General features: G+C 43.6%; 1 long non-coding RNA gene and 1 pseudogene across 1 annotated transcript; one reads left to right on the forward strand and one right to left on the reverse strand.

Annotated features, from left to right (window-relative positions):
- The first annotated feature begins 657 nt into the window (after window positions 1–657).
- LOC123494317 (uncharacterized) lies at window positions 658–5,138 on the forward strand. The gene is made up of 5 exons (XR_006664983.2): window positions 658–989; window positions 1,578–1,672; window positions 1,832–2,931; window positions 3,073–3,187; window positions 3,260–5,138. It is a non-coding gene; the product is annotated as an uncharacterized lncRNA (long non-coding RNA).
- LOC109752333 (receptor kinase-like protein Xa21) lies at window positions 1,601–4,835 on the reverse strand (annotated as a pseudogene).
- Window positions 5,139–13,744: the final 8,606 nt, after the last annotated feature.

The following is a 13,744-nucleotide window of genomic DNA, read 5'->3' on the forward strand; positions in this document are numbered from 1 at the left end:
AATGGTCTGGGAAACCATGGTAGGTAGGCCTCCTGCCGGCGACCCTGCCCCTCTTCGCCGCCAGCTCTCCAGATCCACACAAGGTTGGCATCCTCATCCTCTTGGGTAGATAGGTAGGTAAGGTCGTGCTGCGCTGCCTGTTAGTTTCACTTCCTGCGCTGGTTAGTTTGCTGGATGTTACCTCCTACTCTCCTCCTGCTGCTGCTTTTGTCCTCTGAATCATGGATGATACTGATTCGTTTCTAGTCTATGGTTCCACTTTTTTTGGTGTACACATTACTAATTTGTTACTAGGTATGTAAAACATTTACCAGGGAATTTTCTTTTTCTGCTGCTGCTACCGGCTACTATCCCTTGTGATTTTCTTTGTGTACAAATCAATATATACTTTGTTAACAAACAGTCTGTCTGACCATTGATTTGCTTGGACTGACAAATTCATGCATGTAATTGCTGAAAACTGCCATTGCACAGCACTGGGCACAAAACTTGCTACATTACTGGAGATTGAGGATGCGATTTATCGAATCTTCTGAAAATTTTAAGAACCCAATGTAATTGCTGAAAACTGCTATTGCACAACACTGGGCTTATATCTGATATAGGTTGCAAAGAAAACAAATGCCTGCTAACTGAAGCGGCTTGTATTTGTTGCAGGGTCATATCACTCCAGCTCGAATGTCAACAAGACTCCATGCTCTTCTACATGCTTACCGGCAAACAGGAGGCACGCATCTCTGCCGCCGCAGCTCTTATCAACGCCCGCTTTTGGAGGCAGTGTCTTTGAGCCTCAGCACAGATACCAAGCACTCCCGCATTCTATCTTTATGAATGTAGTATCTAGGAGAGAGTCTTGTTGATGGCTTTGACAAAGATATCCAGTGACAGTAACCAGTCCAGACACACTTGCCTTGGTGATATGAATATGAGATCTACGCAATACAATGCAATTTAGTTAGCTTCTTTGTTGACTTGTGTGAGGATCCGAGGTGGGCATATAACCATGCCGGCTCAAGTCCTACCAAATTGCATCTGCATTTTCAAGCCTCCCTTTCTTTTTATTGTTGATAGGCCTTGGCTTGGTTCTTAGCCTTCTTGTTAATGTTTACTACTCCCTCTGTAAAGAAATATAAGAGCATTTAGATCACTACTCTAGTGATCTAAACGCTCTTATATTTCTTTACGGAGGGAGTACTGATTAATGAAGGAAGGAAGCTTGTTCACAAAAAATTATATATCTCTGTTTATTTTAGTGTTCTTGACCTGATCCGATGAATTTTTTTTTTAGCTACATAAACAAATAAAATCGGATTGTTTTTCTTAGAAAAGAGAATAAGAAGAAAAAAGAGGAACTTCTGAAACCCTCTAGAACTGTAGGGTAATGTTGCCTGCATGCCCACAGTTTTGAGAATAGAAAAACAATTACACTGCTCCCTTTCTGGACCTCTACAGAACAAGCTCTAGTGCTACGGTTGCAAAACACAATGGCTCTGCATTTATTTGATACAGTTGTAAAGCATCATCGCTCTAAGAACAATTACTAACTGAAACGTTACATACATTTTTTTATCATGCAGGATCATACATTATACTAGCTTGTTTATTCAAGGCTATTCTTGATTTCTCGAGTCGAGGCATCTTTTTCTGCTCCATGCCCCCCTATAAATTTGAGGTACGCATCTCTGATTGCATGCATCTCTTCTGCTGCATCTCTCGTTAGTGCTCGGTCTCGAGGTTGTTGCTTTGAGCAGAATATGCCAAGCTTGAAGACTGAAACCAACAACTACTGGATTCTAATACTTGTACTGTTATCATGTTGTCCGCTGTGCAGCCACATTGTTGGGTCAGCTATCTCCAAGGTTCTATCTGGAAGAGCATCCTCAGCAAACTTATGCAGATCCAATGAATCACTGAATGTGCCTTCTGTTGGGCTCCTTCCGGTAAACATCTCAAGCAGCAATATGCCAAGGCTATAAATATCACCAGCTGTTGAGGCCGCAGAGCCTTCTCCATACTCTACAATCATGCAAAGCTTTCTGGTTAGCATGCCATATTCAAGTGAAAAGGAAAATATAAATTAGAATAGTTTCGGTCACCTGGAGCAACATAGCCTATGGAACCTCTAATTCCAGTTGAGCCATATGAAGTTTGCATCCCCTCGCTGGTATTTTCTTGAAGGATCCTTGATATGCCAAAGTCTCCAACTCGTGCACTCATGTCTCCAGCAAGAAGAATGTTGCTTGGCTTAAGATTGCAATGGATTACCAATGGTTGACAGTAGTTGTGCAGATATTCTATTGCGTCCACAATATCAAGCCTCTGGGCAAGGCTAAGCGTGTTGTTTGTGGTGGGTTCTTGAGATTTTGGATGAAGCCAACCATCCAAGTTACCATTGGGCATGAACTCAAAAACCAATGCCTTGAACTCTTGACCTTGGTGGTTGACGCTCGAACAAGAAGTAATGATCTTAATCAGACAACGGTGTCGTATCCTTCTCATGGCCTCACATTCAACCTCAAAACTCTTGGCATACCTAGATTGACCAAGATTAAATACCTTGACAGCCAATGTTCTATCTTCAGTGTCCAAAACACACTTATAAACCGCACCATAACTTCCTCTCCCAAGCAAGTTGGCTATTGAAAATTCATTAGTCTCCCTCAGTAATGCATGATATGGGATTCTCTTGTAATGGTCATCAACAATTGAATTGTGTGCTAATGTCTTCTGGCTTGGTTTGACCTTCTTGCAAAATATCCAAAGAAGAAGAATAACTAGAAGTGACAGCAAGATTGCTCCGGCTGTTGCTAGAGAAATTACAAGAGACTTTGGCATCATTTTTCTGTTCTTGCTTGAGGGGCTTGTGGGGCATGGAGCCAAGTGAAGTTGAGGTGTACCACCACACAGATTAATATTCCCAGCAACTGCTAAGTAAGTGATGTTTCTGAAAACACCTTCATCTGGCACCTCACCTTGCAAATTATTGAAGGATATATCCAGTACAGACAATGATGTCAAATTCTGTAGAACTGATGGGATTGACCCTGATAAGCTGTTGTGTGCTATGTATAGTTCTTCCAGGCTTCCAATATGGCCAAGAGCATCAGGAATATTACGGTATTACCAGAGAGCTTATTCATGGTCAGGTTCAATACTCTGAGCCCCTTTATATTTCTCAGTGACCGAGGTATGCTTCCCTCAAACAAATTGTTGTCTAATGATAGCCATTCCAATACTAAGCAGTTCTGAATACTATCAGGTATCTTGCCAAACAACCGGTTTCCTGATAGAGTCAGTCGGTTAAGATCTGTCAAACGACCAACTTCATTAGGAAGGGGACCAGAAAGGGAATTGTGTGACAAGTCCAAATACCAAGCAAGGCCGGGTAATTTAAAAATCTCTGTGGGTATGGAACCGTTAAGGTGGTAATTCTTTGACAAATCAAGAACAAAGAGGTTTTTCAACTTTCCCAGGCTTGCCGGAATTGGCCCCTCCAAGTTGCCATAATATGCATAAAGCCTATTTAACTGTGAAAGGTTTCCTAGCGATGATGGTATGAGCCCAGACAAGCTATTGTTGTACAAGCCTAGATCGACTAAGTTCTTTAGCTTACCGATGGTCTCTGGAATCACTCCGGTTATCAAAGTATTTGCTATCCCAAGTACTTCCAGACCAACCAGATTGCCAATGTCTGCAGGGATACTCCCAAAGATCCTATTGTTCATTACCTGCAAGAACCGGAGGGTCGTTGAGAGGTTCACAATTGGACCAGGTAGTTGTCCTCCAAAAGAATTGATGCTGAGTTCCAACGTCTTCAGTTTGCCGCAGTTTGCCAAAGAAGTGATGAATTCCCACCCATCATTGTCATCCGCTTCAAGCTTATTGTCAGCAAAGTACAATGTCTGGAGAGCTCCCAGCTTCCCCAATGTGGGAGGCACGTACCCACTAAATCCATTATGGTTGAGGCCAATCGTTTTAAGGGAAGATATGTTGGATACTGAGGAAGGGATGGTTCCTGTGAATTGATTATGACCCAAGCCAAGATAGTACAACTTGGGGAACTTGCTACCGATATCATCGGGAATGTTTCCGTGCAACTTATTATACCCTACTTCAAATGCTCCCATCAACGACCAATTGTAGAGAGAAGGTGGAAGCACACCGGAGAGGTTGTTTCCAAAGAGATTGAAAAAACGCATGCTCTGGATGCTGCCAAGCCCTGGTGGAATCGAGCCAACGAGCTGGTTATTGGAGAGGTCCAGGACTTGTAGACGGGACAAATTGGCTAGTGACGCTGGGATGGGCCCTGTGAAGCTGTTGTTTCTCAGCGAGATCGCTACCAGGGATGTGAGCTTCTCACTGAGCTCAGCCGGGATGCGCCCGCTAAGCTTGGTGTTGTACAGTCCCATATTGGTCATGCTGGTGCAGGAGCTCAGGTTCACTGGTAATGTGCCGGAGAAGGAGTTTTCTCCCAAGTAGAGCTCCTGCAGGCGGCGGAGGCAGCCGAGGCTCGCCGGAATGCCCCCATGGAGCGAGTTGGTGCCCAGGTCGAGGGTCCGCAGGAACGTGAGGTTGCCGATGGCCGGGGAGAGTGGCCCAGCGAGCCCGGTGGCGTTCAATCTCAGCGCCACCACCCGCGCTGGCCTCCGGTGGCTGCACGTCACGCCTTTCCAGCTGCAGAAGCCGGCGCTGCTGTTCCAAGAGGCCAGCAAGCCACCATTGCTGAGGTGCGCTTTGAAAGCAAGCAGCGCGGCCTCGTCGCCAGCGGACGCCGTCATGGCGATCGACAGGACGGCCAGGAATGAGCATAGCAAACTCATGACTCCGAGTGCCATTGCTTGGTTTGCTTGGCTCTGCTCTGTATATGCTTCGGGGCTCGCTTGATTGCTAATATTCAAGATGTACAGCAAGTTGCTCTCATTTCTCAGCTAACAGTAATTAATGTAGAGTTTGTCTTGTCTTGACGACTTGGGAGACCTCAAACCTGTCTTTAGATGCGTCAGCTAAATAGATGAATTAATAATGTGGCAAGTTGGTGAGCAAGACATGTCAATCGTCTCAACTCTATATATTATGTTAGTAATCAAGAGTGATGCTGTCTTTGTTTAATGAATGCTAAACAAACCAAGTTTAATTAAGAGTAATCAGTAGAGGGATCTCTTGTTTAGTTTCCAAATCAAATTGCTCTCACCGAATCTCTGAATGTATATCGATCGGTTTGGCTGGCTGGCTGCTGTGTTTGAAATAGTTACATTCAGTAATGAGTAGAGGGATTTGCATCATTCATTTCATTTCATTTCTTTCACCGTGATACATTAATTGTTGATATTAACTAATACAGCTAGCAGTGCAATATATAGGCTGTAAGGGCCTTGCTCAGAAATACTACGCTAATTCAGCTAGCTAGCACTGTACGTATGAACACTAACTAGCTAGCTATAGTACTTATTATATAGTTAGGCCTGCTTGGTTTGGTCGGAAAGTAGAAGTGTAAGTAGATATATACATATGTTTCTGGTCTTGGTCTCATTTCCAAGAAATCATGCAGAAATAATTTGTTGTTTTCGACACCCACCCTAAGATTCCCACTTGTCTTGTTAGTATGATTGTATAACCTCAATCATATACTCCCTCTGTGCCGAGATACTTGTTGTCAGGGAAACTTGTACTAGTTTCCCCCAGCTACAAGTATTTCAGTATAGAAGGAGTATACAGTTAACATACAGTGATTGACATGCTAGCTTGCAGCTGCATTTTTGTGTGCTGGTGCAGGAAACGCTTAGAACAGACAAAGATACAAGTGTTTGCACCGGGCCAAAATCATTGTTCTGAACTTGTGGGAACACTTTAGCATAAAGTGAACTCCCCACAAGATTATTTCATAATCTGACCCTTTTAAAAACGTCAGGGACCGTGACGTTTCTGGTGAACATGGAAACGCCAAACTAGCCCGTGTTTCTGGCCTGGCCCACGCCAGGCCGTGTTGGCGTTGTTGGCTGACGTGGCAGGTTGGAAATGCCAAACACGCCATAGCCCATGGCGATTCTGCCCGAGATATTTTAAGTGGTCGTGGGGCTCTAACCCACCACTCACCACTCACGCTCTTCTCCCCCATTAGTCATGCCGAGCTCTTGCCTCTTTTCTCGTTTGTCTTCTTTACTTAAACCCACTCAAATCCTTGCAAATCGGTTGTGTTGGTCTGTGGATCCGGTTTCATTTTCGTTCCTTCAGGTAATCTCCTTCATCTCACAAATTTTTATTAGTTGGATTTGTGTATTTGGATGGTTTTGTTCATGTGGATCCTAACCCTGGTTTTGAACATTTTTCCACAATATGATGTTTGTAGTGTTTACTAGTGAGTATGGTTGGTCCAATAGTGTTGATTTGTGATGTGGATGAACAAAGCTTAGGGTTTGGGTTATGTTTAATGTTAGGATTTAGGGTTAGGATTTGGGTAATGATTAATTTGGATGACAAAATTGTTCTAGGTTTTTTAATATTCAATGTGTTATACTTTGCATTGCTCCTTTGTTGTACTTATGGTGCCATTGTTTTTTAGATGGAGAGGACTGTGAATATTCATTATGTTGACAAATGGCATTTATGAATGTTGTTACTGTTGATAAAAGTGTTGACATTTCTTCAGAGTCCTAGTTATGATGAGGTTGTGGAAGAAACACAGATTAGATTAAGGTGGATGGATGCAAGTGACCAAGTTGAACTAGTAGGAAGATATGATGTTGGGAGGGGACACAAGTGTCGAATGAAGGTGATGCCTATCAAGTCCAATTTGCAATGAGGTGCATATAAGGAGGTTGTTGCATCTTCACACGTCAAATCACTCGAAGTATTTGTTGGGGAACGTAGCAGAAATTCAAAATTTTCTACGCATCACCAAGATCAATCTATGGATTAACTAGCAACGAGAGAGAGGGGAGTGCATCTTCATACCCTTGAAGATCGCGATGCGGAAGCGTTGCAAGAACGCGGTCGGTGGAGTCGTACACGAGGCGATTCAGATCGCGGCCGAATCTGATCTAAGCACCGAACAACGGTGCCTCCGCGTTCAACACACATGCAACCCGGTGACGTCTCCCGCGCCTTGATCCAGCAAGGGAGAGGGAGAGGTAGGGGAAGACTCCGTCCAGCAGCAGCACGACGGCGTGGTGGTGGTGGAGGAGCGTGGCACTCTAGCAGGGCTTCGCCAAGCACTGCGAGAGACGAGGAGGGAGAGGGGTAGGGCTGCGCCAAGAGAGAGGGAGACTCGTGTCTTCTGCAGCCCCAAAACCCCCACTATTTATAGGAGGGGAGGAGGGTGCGCCCCCTCTAGGGTTCCCACCCCTAGGGGTGGCGGCCAGCCCTAGATTGGATGGAGGGGGCGGCCAAGAGGGGGAGAGAGGGGGGCGCACCCTAGGTGGGCCTTAGGCCCATCTGAGCCTAGGGTTTTCCCCCTTCCCCCTTTCCATGCGCCTTGGGCCTCTTGTGGGAGGCGCACCAGCACACCTAGGGGCTGGTACCTTCCCACACTTGGCCCACGCAGGCCTCCGGGGTTGGTGGCCCCTCCCGGTGGACCCCCGGAACCCTCCGGTGGTCCCGGTACATTACCGGTGACGCCCGAAACTCTTCCGGTGGCCAAAACGGGACTTCCCATATATAAATCTTTACCTCCGGACCATTCTGGAATTCCTCGTCACGTCCGGGATCTCATCCGGGACTCCGAACAATGTTCGGTAACCACGTATATCTATTCCCTATAACCCTAGCGTCATCGAACCTTAAGTGTGTAGACCCTACGGGTTCGGGAACCATGCAGACATGACCGAGATGTTCTCCGGCCAATAACCAACAGCGGGATCTGGATACCCATGTTGGCTCCCACATGTTCCACGATGATCTCATCGGATGAACCACGATGTCGGGGATTCAATCAATCCCGTATACAATTCCCTTTGTCAATCGGTATGTTACTTGCCCGAGATTCGATCGCCGGTATCCCAATACCTCGTTCAATCTCGTTACCGACAAGTCACTTTACTCGTTCCGTAATGCATGATCCCGTGACTAACTACTTAGTCACATTGAGCTCATTATGATGATGCATTACCGAGTGGGCCCAGAGATACCTCTCCGTCATACGGAGTGACAAATCCCAGTCTCGATTCGTACCAACCCAACTGACACTTTCGGAGATACTTGTAGTGTACCTTTATAGCCACCCAGTTACGTTGTGACGTTTGGTACACCCAAAGCATTCCTACGGTATCCGGGAGTTGCACAATCTCATGGTCTAAGGAAATGATACTTGACATTAGAAAAGCTCTTAGCAAACGAACTACACGATCTTGTGTTATGCTTAGGATTGGGTCTTGTCCATCACATCATTCTCCTAATGATGTGATCCCGTTATCAATGACATCCAATGTCCATGGTCAGGAAACCATAACCATCTATTGATCAACGAGCTAGTCAACTAGAGGCTTACTAGGGACATGTTGTGGTCTATGTATTCACACATGTATTACGGTTTCCAGTTAATACAATTATAGCATGAACAATAGACAATTATCATGAACAAGGAAATACAATAATAACCATTTTATTATTGCCTCTAGGGCATATTTCCAACAGTCTCCCACTTGCACTAGAGTCAATAATCTAGTTCACATCACTATGTGATTGTAATGAATCCAACACCCATGGGGTTTGTTCATATCTCGCTTGTGAGAGAGGTTTTTAGTCAACGGGTGTGAACCTTCTAGATCCGTGTGTGCTTTACAAATCTCTATGTCATCTTGTAGATGCAGCTACCACGCGCTACTTGGAGCTATTCCAAATAACTTCTCTACTATACGAATCCGGTTTACTACTCAGAGTCATCCGGATTTGTGTCAAAGTTTGCATCGACGTAACCCTTTACGACGAACTCTTTTACCACCTCCATAATCGAGAAAATTCCTTAGTCCACTAGTTACTAAGGACAAGTTCGACTGCTGTCATGTGATCCATTCCTGGATCACTCTTGTACCCCTTGACTGACTCATGGCAAGGCACTCTTCAGGTGCGGTACACAGCATAGCATACTGTAGAGCCTACGTATAAAGCATAGGGGACGACCTTCGTCCTTTCTCTCTCTTCTGCCGTGGTCAGGTCTTGAGTCTTACTCAATACTCACACCTTGTAACACAACCAAGAACTCCTTCTTTGCTGATCTATTTTGAACTCCTTCAAAATCTTGTCACGGTATGTATTCATTTGAAAGTACTATTAAGCATTTTTGATCTATCCTTATAGATCTTGATGCTCAATGTTCAAGTAGCTTAATCTAGGTTTTCCATTGAAAACCACTTTTCAAATAACCTTGTATGCTTTCCAGAAATTCTACATCATTTCTGATCAACAATATGTTAACAAGATATACTCATCAAAAATTCTATAGTGCTCCCACTCACTTCTTTGGAAATACAAGTTTCTCATAAACTTTGTATAAACCCAAAATCCTTGATCATCTCATCAAAGCGTACATTCCAACTCCGAGATGCTTACTCCAGTCCTTAGAATGATTGCTGGAGCTTTGCATACTTGTTAGCATATTTCAGGCTTGACAAAACCTTCTGGTTGTATCACATACAACCTTTCCTCAAGAAAATCGTCGAGGAAACAATGTTTTTTTTGACATCCTATCTGCAAGATTTCATAAATAATGCAGTAACTGCTAATATAATTCCAACAGACTCTTAGCATCGCTACGAGTGAGAAAGTCTCATCGCAGTCAACTCCTTGAACTTGTCGGAAAACATCTTAACGACAAGTCGAGCTTTCTTAATGGTGACACTTACCATCATTGTCCGTCTTCCTTTTAAAATCCATCTGCACCCAACAGCCTTACGACCATCAAGTAGTTCTTCCAAAGTCTATACTTTGGTTTTATACATGGATCCTCTCTCGGATTTTATGGCCTCGAGCCATTCGTCGGAATCCGGGCCCACCATCGCTTCTCCATAGCTCGTAGGTTCATTGTTGTCTAGCAACATGACTTCCAAGACAGGATTACGTACCACTCTGAAGTAGTACGCATCCTTGTCGATCTACGAGGTTTGGTAGTGACTTGATCCGAAGTTTCATGATCACTATCATAAGCTTCCACTTCAATTGGTGTAGGTGCCACAGGAACAACTTCCTGTGCCCTGCTACACACTAGTTGAAGTCATGGTTCAATAACCTCATCAAGTCTCCACCATCCTCCCACTCAATTCTTTCGAGAGAAACTTTTCCTCGAGAAAGGACCTGTTTCTAGAAACAATCACTTTGCTTCCGGATCTGAAATAGGAGGTGTACCCAACTGTTTTGGGTATTCTATGAAGATGCATTTATCCGCTTTGGGTTCAAGCTTATCAGCCTGAAACTTTTTCACATAAGCGTTGCAGCCCCAAACTTTTAAGAAACGACATCTTAGGTTTCTCTAAACCATAGTTCATACGGTGTCATCTCAACGGAATTGCGTGGTGCCCTATTTAAAGTGAATGCGGTTGTCTCTAATGCCTAACCCATAAACGATAGTGGTAATTCGATAAGAGACATCATGGTATGCACCATATCAAATAGGGTGCAGTTATGATGTTCGGACACACCGTCACACTATGGTGTTCCAGGCGGTATTAGTTGTGAAACATTTCCACAATGTCTTAATTGTGTGCCAAACTCGTAACTCAGATATTCATCTCTATGATCATATCACAGACATTTTATCCTCTTGTCACGATGATCTTCAACTTCACTCTGAAACCTTCCAATAATTCAGACTTGTGTTTCATCAAGTAAATATACTCAGCGTCTACTCAAAACATCTGTGAAGTAAGAACATAACGATATCCACTGCATGCCTCAGCACTCATTGGACTGCACACATCAAAATGTATTACTTCCAACAAGTTGCTTTCTTGTTCCATCTTACTGAAAACGAGGCCTTTCAGTCATCTTGCCCATGTGGTATGATTTGCATGTCTCAAGTGATTCAAAATCAAGTGAGTCCAAACGATCCATCTCTATGGACTTTCTTCATGCATATATACTAATAGACATGGTTCGCATGTCTCAATCTTTTCAAAAACGAGTGAGTCCAAAGATCCATCAACATGGAGCTTCTTCATGCGTTTTATACCAATATGACTCAAGTGGCAGTGCCACAAGTATGTGGTACTATCATTACTATTTTATATCTTTTGGCATGAACATGTGTATCACTACGATCGAGATTCAATAAACCATTCATTTTAGGTGCAAGACCATTGAAGGTATTATTCAAATAAACAGAATAACCATTATTCTCCTTAAATGAATAACCGTATTGCGATAAACATAATCGAATCATGTCTATGCTCAACGCAAACACAAAATAACAATTATTTAGGTTTAATACCAATCCCGATGGTAGAGGGAGCGTACGATGTTTGATTACATCAACCTTGGAAACACTTCCAACACATATCGTCATCTCATCTTTAGCTAGTCTCCGTTTTATTCCGCAGCTTTTATTTCGAGTTACCAACACTTAGCAACCGAACCGGTATCTAATACCCTGGTGCTACTAGGAGTACTAGTAAAGTACACATTAATATAATATATATCCAATATACTTCTGTCGACCTTACCAGCCTTCTCATCTACCAAGTATCTAGGGTAGTTCTGCTTCAGTGACCGTTCCCTCATTACAGAAGCACTTAGTCTCGGGTTTGGGTTCTACTGGGTTTCTTCACTAGAGCAGCAACTGATTTGCCGTTTCATGAAGTATCCCTTCTTGCCCTTGCCCTTCTTGAAACTAGTGGTTTTACTAACCATCAACAATTGATGCTCCTACTTGATTTCTACTTTCGCGGTGTCAAACATCGCGAATAGCTCAAGGATCATCATATCTATCCCTGATATGTTATAGTTCATCACGAAGCTCTAGTAGCTTGGTGGCAGTGACTTTGGAGAACCATCACTATCTCATCTGGAAGACAACTCCCACTCGATTCAAGCGATTGTAGTACTCAGACAATCCGAGCACATGGTCAACGATTGAGCTTTTCTCCCTTAGTTTGCAGGCTTAAGAAACTTGTCGGAGGTCTCACACCTCTTGACGTGGGCACGAGCCTAAAATCCCAATTTCAGCTCTTGGAACATCTCATATGTTCCGCGACGTTTCAAAATGTCTTCGGTGCCTCAATTCTAAACCGTTTAACATTACGCACTGAACTATCACGTAGTCATCAAAACGTGTATGTCAGATGTTCGCAACATCCACAAACGACGCTCGAGGTTCAGCACACCGAGCGATGCATTAAGGACATAAGCCTTCTGTGCAGCAATGAGGACAATCCTCAGTTTACGGACCCAGTCCACATAATTGCTACTATCAACTTTCAACTAAATTTTCTCTAGGAACATATCTTAGTAGAACTAAAGCGTAAGCTACGACATAATTTGCAAAGACCTTTTGACTATGTTCATGATAATTAAGTTCATCTAATCAAATTATTTAATGAACTCCCACTCAGATAGACATTCCTCTAGTCATCTAAGTGATACATGATCCGAGTCAACTAGGCCGTGTCCGATCATCACGTGAGACGGACTAGTCATCATCGGTGAACATCTTCATGTTGATCGTATCTTCTATACGACTCATGTTCGACCTTTCGGTCTCTTGTGTTCTGAGGCCATGTCTGTACATGCTAGGCTCGTCAAGTCAACCTAAGTGTTTCGCATGTGTAAATCTGGCTTACACCCGTTGTATGCGAACGTTAGAATCTATCACACCCGATCATCACGTGGTGCTTCGAAACAACGAACCTTCGCAACGGTGCATAGTTAGGGGGAACACATCTCTTGAAATTTTAGTGAGGGATCATCTTATTTATGCTACCGTTATTCTAAGCAAATAAGATGTAAACATGACAAACATCACATGCAAATCATAAAGTGACATGATATGGCCAATATCATCTTGCGCCTTTTGATCTCCATCTTCGAGGCGCGGCATGATCACCTTCGTCACCGGCATGACACCATGATCTCCATCATCGTGTCTTCATGAAGTTGTCTCGCCAACTATTACTTCTACTACTATGGCTAACGGTTAGCAATAAAGTAAAGTAATTACATGGCGTTTTCATTGACACGCAGGTCATACAATAAATTAAGACAACTCCTATGGCTCCTGCCGGTTGTCATACTCATCGACATGCAAGTCATGATTCCTATTACAAGAATATGATCAATCTCATACATCACATATATCATTCATCACATCCTTTTGGCCATATCACATCACATAGCATACCCTGCAAAAACAAGTTAGACGGCCTCTAATTGTTGTTGCACGTTTTACGTGGCTGCTATGGGTTTCTAGCAAGAACGTTTCTTACCTACGCAAAAGCCACAAGGGTGATATGCCAATTGCTATTTACCCTTCATAAGGACCCTTTTCATCGAATCTGATCCAACTAAAGTGGGAGAGACAGACACCCGCTAGCCACCTTATGCATCAAGTGCATGTCAGTCGGTGGAACCTGTCTCACGTAAGAGTACGTGTAAGGTCGGTCCGGGCCGCTTCATCCCACAATGCCGCTGAATCAAGATAAGACTAGTAACGGTAAGCAAATTGAACAAATCATCGCCCACAACTACTTTGTGTTCTACTCGTGCATAGAATCTACGCATAGACCTAGCTCATGATGCCACTGTTGGGGAACGTAGCAGAAAT

Source organism: Aegilops tauschii, chromosome 6 (genome assembly GCF_002575655.3).
Source record: "Aegilops tauschii subsp. strangulata cultivar AL8/78 chromosome 6, Aet v6.0, whole genome shotgun sequence".
NCBI classification, from domain to species: domain Eukaryota; kingdom Viridiplantae; phylum Streptophyta; class Magnoliopsida; order Poales; family Poaceae; genus Aegilops; species Aegilops tauschii.